Genomic DNA, 13,918 nt, shown 5'->3' with positions numbered 1-13,918 from the left:
TGAGGCTCTTTCTTGGGCTCGAGGTGACGTCGTCCCGTCCTCCAGCTTTTTGCTTTCCTTTCTAACATATCTACCTAGGTTCCCCATGCGTATGAGTTCCTCAATTTCCACCTTCAAATGGGTACACTGTGCTGTGGTATTGACAATATTTACTAGGGTCTCTTTTGGATCGGTCTTTTCTGATCGGTGAAGGTCTCTTGAAGGGAACTTTGCCTTCGTTCGTGAGGAGAAACTCATCAGAAAATCGTTGCCATAGCCTAATGGTTCCTGGCCTCAGCCTCTTGAACCACTTGTACGCAGGCTCTTTCACCGTGACACTGAAACAGTGACACCTTGCTTTGCTATTGATCCCTCTTAGCTTCATTAAATCTTTGAAGGTGTCTAAGTGGTACTTAGGGTCCGAAGTGCCCCTGTAGGGGGTCATATGAGGTTCTTTGAAATTAGTTGGGAGTCATTCAAGAAGGATTTCTCTTTTGAAGGGATACTAGTAGTCGAACTCTGGATCGGTAATGTGCCCCCAGACGTCGTGACGAGTTTACTTCGAAGGCTCCTCATCTCGGTGTCTAGCTCATGTCGCATTCTATTTAAGGAGTCCCTCAACTTTGTAGGGTTAGCCTTTCTCTTCTCTATGCCATTCAGAGGGGCCATAGGAGGTGTTATCCTTACCTTTGACCTTCTTCCATTGAGCTTTACTCTTAGATCAGGGGGCGCCTCCTTAGAGGTGACTTCGGCTTCGTTCCTACGACTAGTGTTGTCAATCTGCCTTTGTTCCTAGGGGTACTTTGTTGGCCTAGGTCCTTCATGGTGCTTTGTTTGGGGAGTGTTGCTAGTGGAAAGTCGGGTTCTTTCGTCGTCTACGAGGTTAATAGTTTCTCCTCTCTCACGCTCCTTCTCCTTATGCCTAGGAAAGGACATGCTCGACTTCCCATGCAGAAGGCCGTTCAATAGCTCCTTCATGTTCTCTAGTGTGGTTTCTGGCCTTCGATTCTTTTTGTGTAACTCGCCTATCTCGTCCTCATAGAAGTGAGTTCTTGAGCTGGAACTCAAAGAGTGTATTTGGGGACCCAAATCACGGTGGTCGGAGCGTGGTGCAACCGGAGGCCAAGGATGTGGGTGCGCTGGTGGCTCTGGATGACCTCCGTTAGGTTGTACAGTCGGGGATGATACCTTACGTTGGAGGGTAGGATGTTCCTCTGACATATCTCCATGCTTAGGTGGCAGAGTGTCTTTCCTAGAGGATCTCAGATGTTCTCCGTCCAGGTGAACCTCAATATCTTGTAGTTGGCGTAGGCATTTCGAAGGCCTTGGCATTTTTCCTTGTAGGAATTGATGAAAGAACGATGGCTTGATACTTGTTCTTCCAACATACGGAAACAAATTGTTGATGGTGAGAACTTGTCAATGATATAGGATCGAAAAACTCAAAGTGTGTTGCAAAAACTGTGTAGAAAGATTATAGAAAGAACTTGAAGGAGAAAGATACAGAGCTATAATGGACCAAAAATTGTATATTCCTTAATTTTATGAGCATAAAAAGAACTTTCTAACTCCCTAGTCTGAGGGATGGAAGTCTATTTATAGTTGGGCTCTAATGGACCTTGATACATGGTGGTCCCAGGGGACAAGAACGTACGCAGGTACATTGTCAGGGTCATGGTGCAGGACGTTGTGATGTCGGCTCTGGTACATGTTTGGGGGTGCTCAGGTAGTGCTTCGACTCTTTGTACAGGTTCGTACCACCAGTACTTGTCGGACACGGATGTTAGAGTCATGCCTCTGCCCTCCACAGGGTTGGACACCCCATACTCTTATACATACCTTGTAGCTGATGGTTCTTCTTACACGTTCAAGACGTGTCTTTTCTCCAAGATTTCTCCCATTTTTCTAAGTGTGAGAAAGCTTGCAAGTTACTAGAAGTAACATGCTTAGTCAACATCACTAATCTCGACTTTATATTCAATGATGAGGGGGTCTCCACTAGATTTCCTAGTGCATATAAATGAGATTTCATACGTACACGCCACGAGGAACCAGGGTGGGAGTGTGCCTCGCTGGTGACATCTACTTCAGTAGACAAGTAGGGCCTCTTCAACAAGGCACGGGTCAAGGGATTCCACCCGAAGCCCTTGTCACTTAGTATCCTCTGTGTGAGGGTAATGAGAAGGGTTCTCGTGCAAAGCTTCCGGTCTAGGGATTCCAACCAAAGCCCTTGTCACTCGCGTTGCCTCGAATAGGGAGGCGGGTGGCACCTCATCATGGTCCAAATATGGTGAGGTGTACGTTACTGATGAGTCGCCAGAGCCCTCGCATAGTGAGTCCTTCATATGACATACGTGGGCGGCTGCTAAGGCCCTCGCATAGCAAGGCCATCAACGAAGTCGTACCCACATGTAGTATGCCACATACTTGGCCAACTAAAACTGATCATGTAATTGTACCCATATTCAATTTACTTTCTTTGTCTGATCAACTTCTGGTTTTAAGGTTTGTGTATATTCCCAAAAATATTTGTTTTTATCACATAGCCTAGATTATATGCGGGACGTGGGATGCAACAAAGCTAGGTCTCAGTGCTGAAGTAGTTTCCCATTTCTCCCTTCTAAATTAGCTATTGATTTATCTCTATTCTTATCATTTTCCCCTAATGTGTTATAATTTGTGTATGTTGTAGGTACACATTATTCTGGATACTAGTACTATTGAGTAGATTTTCGTTCATCTACTGGTTTGACGTAAGCAGACATGTACAACTATACATAATAACTCCATAATACATGACTATTTATTAGATAATTTACCAATAAATCTTTCATTTTATATTTCCATAAATATCTTTCTTCAGTGGAAATCGTATGAATGTAAGCGGCTATTGTACAAAAACTATCTCCATTTTAACAAATTTAGTTTGTTCTCACAATAGAACTACATTAATGGATGGTTATTATTGCATTTTTATTCTGTGGCTGATGTGCTATCTAATTCTCAACTTTCGACATAAAATTAGAGCTAATTAAGTCTTATCATTTCTGTTCATTGTAATCTTTCAGACTCTTATGCTGGTTAAATATAAACATGAAAGCATACTTACTATTAACTGCGGCCAATGGAATAATGCAGATAAAGCCTCTCATAAGACCAAAAAAGCAGATCATGAAAATTGGTGTGAAAAGTTATGACTGACATGAGCTTTTCCCAAAAGGTTTTCTTTGTTCCTTTTTATATAGTTTGTCCAAAAATATTAATTAGAAATCTATTATAGCTACTAAATCTAACCGCCACAAAAGTTGCTTCTCTTGTAGTAAAGAATAACGATGTTGCAATCGTTGCAGTATGGCACTACACCAAATAATACTTTCTACAACACATTAATATAAGATTATTTAAAAAGTATTATAATTGATAATATAAAAAAGCGGTAAAGTGAAAATTGTCAAAACAAATGGCACCAGAATAAAAAAATGTGTTATCCTTTCCTCTCTCCTTCTCTCTCGTTATTTCCTTCTTTTTTCTTCTTTTTCTTGTATTCTTTTTTAATTCAAATCTCTCTTTCTCTTTCTTTTCTTCTCCTTTTTCCTCATCGTTCTCTCTCCTCTCTTTCAGATCTCTTTCTCCCTCCAGACCTCTCTCCTTCACTCTTTCTCTCTCGCCTGTGTCTTTATGGAGCGTGACCTTCCCCTACACGCGCTGGCTAGGGATCTTCAGAGGACGTCGAAGCTTCGACCCACGCGGGCCCAAGCCCTCACACGACACCAGAGGTGAACAACGACACCGGAGGCCAGCTCTTCTTCTCCTCTTCCCTGTGTGCGGCTAAGCCTTCTTCTTCCTGGCGTGAGACCAGCTAGCTCCATCCAAACTTTAGTTCAGGCATTCTTCGTCGCCCAGCCACCTTCTCCAGCCTAGAGCCATGCAAGCTGAGCATTTCAGCTGAGCATTTCAACATTTCATCATTTTGGTATTTTTCTCTTTGTTTTTTCTGTGATGAGTTTTTTTTTCTACAAAATAACTTAAATTTCAATAAATTTGATTGAGTATTACTGATTTTGTTGAAAATGTGTGTATTTGATAGTGGTGTTCCATTATCAGTGATTCATTTGTGAGAATGGAAATGTTTATAAAATATACAATTTAACTATATAATTAATGTAGTTATGATGCTTGATTGAATGTTTGAATGAAAAAAAAAGCTATAGTCATCTATTTATTTAATCTATGTTTGATCTATATTTATAGTGACTGGTTATTATCGTTGAGGTTGATTCTTAGATTTTCTCTTATAAGGGATATATGGTGTTCTAAAGTGTTTCATAATGTAGGATGAGTGGTTTACCCAAGAGGGGTAGCTCAAATAGTCAAGCATATGGTTTGCTTTTACAAAGTCTGAGGTTGATCTCTATGGGTACCTACATATTATACATTCCTAGTCTATATTTTGTAGTCTCCAAATATTGTAGAGTTAGGCGAAGAGCCTAGTTAAGAAATAATAATAATGTAGGAAGAGGGGTTGTTAATTGAGTGCACCCTTAAAGAACATAGTGTAATAAAGTTGTGGTATATCTTATAGGGTGCTCAAATTTTTCCCTAGCCTGAAGAACCTGTCCAATTCAAGCAAAAAATGTACTAAATAACAGGGTCGAAGAGCAGTGCCGCCTTTAAGCCTATAAACCCAAAGCCTGGCTTGGTAACAGGCCCTGAGTTTTAGTAACTTGTTGGGCTGAACCAACACATGAGAATTATTTATTTTATAAGGTTTTTACAATGTATAAATAAAATTCTAGCCTTTATAATGTTAGAAGAGGAATATGTTTGGATATTAATTTCATTGATTCCTTTAATTATCATTGAGCTCTGAAATTCATTACATGTTTTTATACCAATATGTTTCTTGATTTTGCTTCAAGAATTGGATGAAGCTGCAGTGCAAAATGTATTCCTGAAGTCCCTTGATAATTATATAAAGTGGTGCAACTACATGTGCATTCAGCCTGTTTGGAACAAGTATGCGTCTCAATTTTTTTTCTATATTATTCATATGATGCTACTTAACTTTATGTTATATGTTTATTTGTATTAAGGTGATTGACACTTGTAAAATATTTTGATGGCATTCAGTTCTGAAGTTATTGTCAAGGAAAAGAAAATACTATTTGTTTCCTTGTACTTTCTGATATGGGGTGAAGCAGCCAATGTCAGATTCATTCCAGAATGCTTGTGCTACATATTTCATCATGTAAGTCAACCCTCAAGCGGTGTATGCAATTTCTTAGGAACAGTGAATTTAACTTTTTTTTCTTCTATAGTGGAATGCATTATTTATTTCCATGTGTTCTTTCTCCTTGTTCTCTCTAATTGAAGTTTGCTGAGTTTTTTCTAGGTTGCACACAAATTGAAGAAGATATGTGGTATTGACTCTGACATTTGTATTATGTAGAGTATTTCATTCTAGGGTCATATTTGATAATTTTAATATGGTTGTTGGTTTCTCTGGATTCAGCTCTTCTAATCATTTTGTAAAAATCATTCAAATTTGTTTTTGATTCCTATAAAAAGAAGTAATGGGAGATCCTTATTCTTTTTCACCAATGAAGGCCAGAGAAAAGTTAAATATTTAATTTTTCCCTACAAAGAAACCATATCATACTTTGTTCCTTAAAAAATTGACTATTTCTTTTCAACCAAATTGTGGAATATAAAAATAATATTTACTAGGGGAATAGAGATCAGAAAACTTGGGTCTTCTTTTGCTAGTGATTGGTGGAATACGAGGTTAATAATTGGTGGGACTCAAATTATGGTGGTGTCTTGATAATGTGTTTGGCTTTAAGTGTTGAAATGAAATGGAATAGATTTTGTTAGAAAAGAAATGGAAATTCTTATCTTTAACCAGAAGGGTTAATTTTGAAAAAGGTTTTAGGGCTGGTATAATAATGAGCATTCTACTGGCGTTCGAAACTCCCATACCTACATCTAGAATTGTAGTTACCATAGAAATTCCATCCATACGAAATCATTTGAATAAACCAAACCATCTTTGTTATGTCACATGCCTATAATATGAGGCATGTGGATATGTTATTTTGATATACTGAAAATGTTGATATTTGTTTTCAAAATTGTTTTGCAGGATCTGTTTTCTTGCTAATAAAGTGTTTTTTTCTTCTTCTAAATTCCTTCCTTTGAACCATAAATTTCATGTGCAGATGGCAAGAGAACTAGATGAAATTTTAAGGCAGCAGGTTCCACAGCCAGCAAATAGTTGCAAGTATGGGGATAGTGTTTCATTCCTTGATCAAGTTATATTTCCTCTCTATGATGTTTTGGAAGCGGTATCTTTAAGTAAATATATTATTGTCAAATTGAAATGAAAAGAAGTAATTTTTAATATCCGACAAGGATTTTCTTGCTTTAAATTCTAATTTATATTTTATAACTCTAACTTAAGAGTTAGAATTATATTTATCTAACTTGGGTGTTGGTATTCCTAACTAAGATTGCGATTTTGGGTTTATTACTAGAAAGTGATGTAAACATTTTCTTTTTCCTCTTTATAATTTATTTATTTATTTTGTTTTAGGATGATTCTTTGTTTTATAAAATGTTTATAATGTTTTTGGTGAAGTTCTCATATTTAAAAGTGCACAGGAAATAAGTAGTAATAAAAACGGAAAAGCACCACACTCTGCTTGGCACAATTATGATGATTTTAATGAGCATTTTTGGTGAGATTTTTTTTGGGGCAATACTTGTTTTTATTTATTATTCTAATTTTCGGTGCTAACAATTTTTATTTCAGGTCACTTCATTGTTTTGAACTTTGCTGGCCATGGCACAAAAGCTCACCCTTTTTTCAAAAGCCAGAACTCTCGAAGGTTTGTTACTTTCTCCCTAAGATTATTGAAGTTACTGGCACTTGTACTGCATTTAGATGTTAATATAGGTATGGGCATTCAAAGTTCATTTTTATTCCTGATTGAAGTGATAATGAAAAGGTTCTTGAAAACAACACTATCTTACATTAAATTTAGAAGTATTTGTTTATGTTAATTTAAGTAGTTTTTGTTTTCACTATCGGTTGCTGAGTTCTACACTAAACTTGTAAACTTAATTTACTTTTTAATTTTGTGTTGACCTTTATGAACTAAACCTACTCATAAACATTTGCGGCTGATTTTGATTTGTTTTAATACAGAATATGCTTCAATCAGGCAGAAGTAAGCATCGAGGGAAAACTTCGTTTGTTGAGAACTGGACTTTTCTTCATCTCTATCATAGCTTTCATCGCCTATGGATATTCCTTGCGATGATGTTCCAGGTATACATATTAACAAATTACACTGAATTGCCAATTTATCGATATCTTATAGTCTTTGTTGTAACTTGCTATCATTAATTAGTCAAACTTCATGTTTGAGTCTTTTTCTATTTCTTTGATTTGTATTCTCCATTCTTTTACTTTTTATTGTTGTATTTTGTTGTGTTTTAGCTTCTGATATTGTAGTCTATATCAGCTAATATTAGTTAACTCTAGTACTCTCAGTCTTTTGCGTTTTTAATAGTTTTACTTCCTTTTTGATTTTCGGGGACTTGCCATTATCGCATTCAATGATGAAAAACTTAATGGGAAGACCTTTCGAGAGGTTCTCAGTCTTGCTCCAACATTTGTTGTAATGAAATTTTTTGACAGTATGTCTTTATCTCGTGCAGACAATGTCGTTTTATTATTGTTAGCTACTTAGCTGGCAAATTAGATTTCTTATATTAAGAAATTCTGCCCTTTCGCTTAGGTGTCCTAGATGTTATCATGATGTTTGGGTCATACTCTACATCATGGAGGCTTGCTGTTGCTCGTATTTTTCTTCGTTTTATTTGGTTTGGCTCTGCTTCAGTTGTTGTACCTCTCCTATATGTGTATGCACTCAATCTTTGTTTTGTCTTTGGCTTGTTTGGTCTTAACTCTTTGAGTCAAATTTAATCTTTATTCTTTGTTTTAATTCAGGAAAGCGCTTCAGGAAGAGAGTAAACCAAATGGAAATGGTGTTATATTCAGATTATACTTGATTGTCATTGCCATTTATGGTGGCATCCAATTTTTCATTAGTTTCATGATGCGAATTCCTGCCTGTGACCGACTAACTAATCAATGTGATCTCTAGCCTTTAATTTGTTTCGTCAAATGAATGCGCCAGGTTGTGTTCTATTTTTTTTATCATATGAAATGAGATCATTGCTTTACTTTCAATTTTGGTCTATTAATTATTATTAATCATTTTTGTAGGAATGCTATTATGTTGGGCGTGGAATGTATGGAAGGACCACTGATTTTATCAAGTAATACTTGTTAATCACAACCTTTCCATTTGTATATATGTTTCCTATTTCTGGTTAACTAGTAATTTTTTTTCCTTTGAAATGATTTTTAAAATTAGTTGTTTTTAATTTGAATGGATGGTCAATATGGATATTTTAACTTTTGCAGGTATTTGCTGTTTTGGCTTGTGATTTTGGTCCACTAGAATGTGGAAAAATTTGTATTAGAGATGACTTGCGCTTTCCTTTATAACTTATTTTTGTATGTGTGACACTTCAGATACTGTCAATGGCTTCTCCTTTCATCCATTTTTGCCAATGGCTGCCTCTTCATCAGGGTACCATCGGTTTGTTGTTCCTGGTGATGGCGAGGAGGATTTGCCTTTGGGTGGTAACATTTTTATTCTTACCAGTTTTTTTCCCTCTAGTCTTGGCAGTTTTGTTCATGATATGATACTTGTGTCTTCTCTCTTGGAGGAGAGCAAGTTCATACTTTTTCCTAGTCATGTTCTAGTAATTCAGTAATTTTCTTCGTTATCTAATGATGTTTTGCGGTCATGTTTGATATAGGCAAAGAAAAAAAATTGTATTTTTGGTATTCTCTGCAGGTTCTTCTTTCCACCTATTGTAGTTTACTCTCCCCGAGTTCTCCTTGTCTATGTTTGAAAATTTATCTTCCATTTGCTGGTGCTGCAGTATCAGCAGTTACCCTTTTTGTTTCCTTTGGTTTTGCTGTGTCCCGTCCCTGCTTGACTCTCAAGGTTTGTTCACATCATTCTCAATTTGCAAAGCTCAATATTTCATGAAGGAGATAATCTAGTTTTTGTTTGTCTCTATCTTTCTCTACCGAGGTATGGTCTCTCTCTCTTTCTCTCTTTCTCAAGCTCTCTCTGTTAGCCTTTTTATCTGAGATCAATTTGTTTGTGATTATTTGACTGAATTTTTTTTATTCAAGTTAGAAGTTCACTAATACTGTAGCATCATAGTTTTTGCTTCATGAGTTTTAATCTATTGATGGTTGAAGTTTGTTATGGTTTCTGTTATGGGCTCGAAAAGTTCTCCATAAATTCCACTTTTTGGTTATAGTAAAGTAATTCTCTATAGGTTTATGTTCTGTTTTTGTGTTGTTATACTAATAAAATTAAGTAGCTCTTAGTGAGTTAATGACTTTTTTTTCAGTGTTTCCTCATCCCATTTCATCATCTTTAATTTATAGAACTTCGGGAGGGATTGAAGTATAAGTAAGCCTCTTGTTTTATACGAACCTTTTTTTTTGTATTTCACACTTCAAATCGTAGTATATCGACAAAATCTTCAAAAGAATGATTGCAGAGTTCTTTTATAAAAGAAATTATTGGTTTGTGGTTCCTCTTTTCTGGCTTTGGTCAAAATCTGGGTTGGCTATATTATTTTCTAGAAATTAGTTGTACCAAACTAGTTTTTTGAGTTGTTGGTCTCAACTGAGATGTTAAGTAGTGGTGGTGCTCAATTATAGATAACTGCTTGATCTTATATGTGCTCCTAGTTACGGTGGTGGTGGTGGTATTTTCTTTGTATCAGTGGCAGTAAGGAGTTATTTAAATATTTTTAACTTGATTAGTGCGCATTAATATAATTAGAGGTGTGAATAACATGGTTCCCTTGGCATAAGAACAAAAGATGTGCATTATGTGTTCCTTGGAACTTAAAAGTTTTATGTGCATGTAGAGATGGTGTCTCCATTTTTTTTTCCAATAAATCAATAATATACATATTATATGAATAACTTAATGAGAAGGGATGGTTTAGTTGCATATAAATTTTATAAGGTTACATTATTGGAGATTATAGCTTTTATAGTCATTATTCTTCATTTTATTTAGTTAATTTTAATGTCAAGTTATACAATTGTAAATTGCAACTAGTTTGAGTAAACCATGATATTTTTTTTAATAAATCTCACCTACTACAGTTTTTGGAATCATTCAAATGTTCCGAACATAAAAAAGAAAAGAGAAGACACATTTCAAGAAGTATTTATTGTCCATAGAGCAACATATATTTGTATATTTATACATGTAAGTGTGTATGTTAAATTGGATTTATTTGAATATTTAGTTGTATAATTTACATTTACTTGATTAGTTCATTTTAATCAAATGGTTTGTGTTTGAATTTGGGATTGCAGTGCTGCTGCTGTCTCTCTTTGTTTGTTCAATAATGGCTTTTCTACGTTCACTTCAAGTAGAAGAAATGGCTATGACCTCGAAATCCCGCAAGGTATGCTTCTCTTCTAGGCTTGAATTTGCTAAATGAATATCTGTTTTGGGCATTTAATTTGCAACAAACATAACTATGCATGCAGACAACACAAAGTTACTCCAATAAGCTAACAAAATAAAAACCCCTAATATTTCAAAAGTTGGTTCTGAGTTGAAAATAACTAAACGAACCAAAAAAAATGAACAATTAAATAAATCAATCAGAAGTGAATGATATAAGTTTGATTAAATCAAATTTAATACACAGCCAAAGAATATTTCAGCAACCAAAGAAAATGTCTAGAAAATTTTGTTGGACACTTCTTTTTTTTTTAAAGAGTTGGGCACTTATTTTTAGTCGGTTCCTGTATGTATAATTATTTTAATATATAATAATTAGTTTTTAATAAAGATGAAACTAGTATTAATGAGTAGTGATAATAATACAAATAAACAATTGTGGAAAAGGAAATCAGACTATAAGAAAATAAAAATAAAATTTAAAAAAAAAAAAAGCTCCTATCCTTCACAAAATCTTTTACATCAATTTGCCAAAGAGCCAGTCTAAATATAATTTTGGCATAAACAATCCACATTGTCTTCAACATCTTTAAATATTCTCTTATTTCTTTCTGGTAAATTTCTTGATTCTAAATGCATCAGAATATATGTGAACATGTTGAGTTTTGACACTTGAATTCAAGTATTCAACTTTTTAATGTGCAAGTAAATATGTGTATATATTTTTACTTACTTTTAAATGCTCATAAAAGGAAAATCGTTCTTTTACGACGTATGAGACTGTGCAATGTCTTGTGCAAGTTTCTAAATACTCTTGTATGTACCAATTTGCAGTTACATAAGAGAAAAAGAGATGGAAGAGGTGCTATTAATGCAAAGACGTGAAGAGGAGGGTAGAGGTAAAGAAAGATGAAAGGCTCTCTTGGAGAAGGAAGAACATAAATGGAAGGAGATAGAAGCTTCTCTCATATCCTCTATTCCTAATACTGGAAGCAGGGAAGCAGCAGCCATGGAAGCTACTGTTCATGCAGTAGGAGGTGATTCAGTTCTTGATGTTTCTAGCATTGCTCGCAGGATATGTTCAACTCAGTTAGCTCATTGAGCCCTTCACGTTTTATTATTATCAATATATAAAAGTGTTTAAGCCGTGTAAGACAATTGAGACCCTGTAATTAGTAAGTTATACATCAGCCTCTCTAGCATGCTATTGCTTAAATTTTCATGTTTTAAATGAAAAAAGGTGTGGTTGCATTAAAGCTCATTATTTCTTTCTCAAATCCACATACTGTCCAATGGGCACTACAAGAAAAAATGATTTTAATAACACCGAAAATGTGTTATCAAAACATACTATAACACTTTCTGATGTGTTAAGCCCGACTACGTTATCGTAGGTCAGGGTACTTTACATAACACTTTATCATTGTTATACAGATTTGTTATTATACTGTCAACGATAACACATTTTTTGTGTTATTTTAATATATAGATAAGTGTTTAATTATGTTATTTATAGTCGATTATATAACACATTTCAATACTTATAAATTTGTGTTATACTACACTTTAGTATAACACATTTTTTGTGTTATATAATGAAGTTTGCATAACACAATTTTTTGCATAAAAAGTGTTATTGTAATAGATATTATAACACAATTTTTGTATTATATTAATATTTAGATAAGTTTAAATTCTCATTATATATTTTACTTATATAACACTAATTTATTCTATTATATTTTAATTTTTTTTATAATTAAAATTAGCTTTCTAATATATACTAGCATCATCAAATGAACTTGATTTTCAAATAACAAAAAGTAAGAACATTCAACATTGTATTAACAATCCACAAATTAGTTTAAAACATTCAACACTATCATCAAAAACAAAATGTTCTTTAAGTATTCAAGGAGTCTTAAATATTCAACATAGTTAAAAGTTACTACTTTCAACACAAAGAAATAAACAACAGTTGCAATGACTGTACAGTTGCAGGGAGACGGTCCAGTGGTCAGCAATGATTGTACAATTGCAAAGAATGGGTAGTAATCGCAGACACATTAGAAATATTAGCCACGTCCTCGACAGATTCCATGTCTATCATCCCACTAAAACGTGAACTGAGACAACAAAACTCCACTGTCGAGAAAAGCAACACAAGTAAAAGCTTTATTGTTATGTTAACCTCTGTAGTTGATGGCCTGAGTCACACAGTACCCGAAGGCCAGAACCTGATGTTTTCAACAAATGTATGCAAATAGATAAGTTGAGGCTTTTACATGCAGATCTCAAAAGAATCAGAAAGTAACATGTCCCAAATGACCCCAAACATAACACAGTACACAGGAAAAGAACAGTATTTACCACACTCGACTCTCCAATTACCAACTCACAGTAGTTTCTTGAGCATGAAATGAGCTGCCAATGCCCATTAAAGCAAAACACACCGCCTAGAGCATAAAGAAAAAAAATATCAATAGAAAGAACAAGGTAAACCAAAAAATTTATAGAAAAATCAAACAAGCCTATCAAGAAAAGAAACTCTTGGCAAATTTTTAAATAATCAAAACACAACAAAGTGAAGATTCCCATTTGTGCCAATTCCAAAGTGCAAAAAATAGTTAACAGACCTTAAAGCCAATGTACAGTAAAACATATTTCAACAGAAAAATGCATGGGGACCATATGGTCAAATGTCCATTTAGCATTCATAAAGGACTAGTCCATATCATGTCTGAACTAGAGAAAATGGTTTAGTAAGACTAAAAATGTGACCAAACCAAGTTCAATACCATAAATTGCATAGAAATATCAGGATTTTGAAAGATTGGTACTGCACTTGACACTTAAAAACAAAGGAATCATTGTTTTCCCCCATGGAATAGGAACCATCCAATTTTTATTCCCTCTAAAGAACCATTTGAATAGCAAGAATCACAAGCTATTATACTGTTGTTTTCAAGTTTCAGCATTATACCTGAATCAACTACCTCTAATGCCAAGATAGATAAATCTTACCAGGAACAGATGGCCCAAATTTGACTGTATCCTAGGATAATCTGTATGCTTGATGCTACTATCAAAGCACCTTGGACTGCTCTCATGGTGTTGAGAAATCTCTAGAAAAATGTACAAGAAAAGTAAGCTTCCTTACAACACATAGATAGTAAAGAAGTCATACCATAAAAGAATGCTTTAGTGATATCAAGTAAAAGGAAATGCCTTATTCAAGAATAGAAGGGTTGCACTTACGATATGAGGGTCCTCAATACTAGCCAATGATGAATAATGAATGATAGATATAATAGGGAGCATGAATGCATAAGACCCTCCAATAATAGTAGGCA

The 13,918-nt window shown here is 34.7% G+C and overlaps 2 pseudogenes; one reads left to right on the top strand and one right to left on the bottom strand.

Moving 5' to 3' along the window:
* LOC133800175 (3-hydroxy-3-methylglutaryl-coenzyme A reductase 2-like) overlaps positions 1-13,918 on the bottom strand; it is a 100,126-nt pseudogene that overhangs the window by 76,709 nt on the left and 9,499 nt on the right.
* LOC133802001 (callose synthase 9-like) lies at positions 1,672-8,510 on the top strand (annotated as a pseudogene).

The sequence above is a fragment of the Humulus lupulus genome, chromosome 9, assembly GCF_963169125.1.
Source record: "Humulus lupulus chromosome 9, drHumLupu1.1, whole genome shotgun sequence".
NCBI lineage: Eukaryota > Viridiplantae > Streptophyta > Magnoliopsida > Rosales > Cannabaceae > Humulus > Humulus lupulus.
This window is presented reverse-complemented; position numbering and strand designations above follow the sequence as displayed.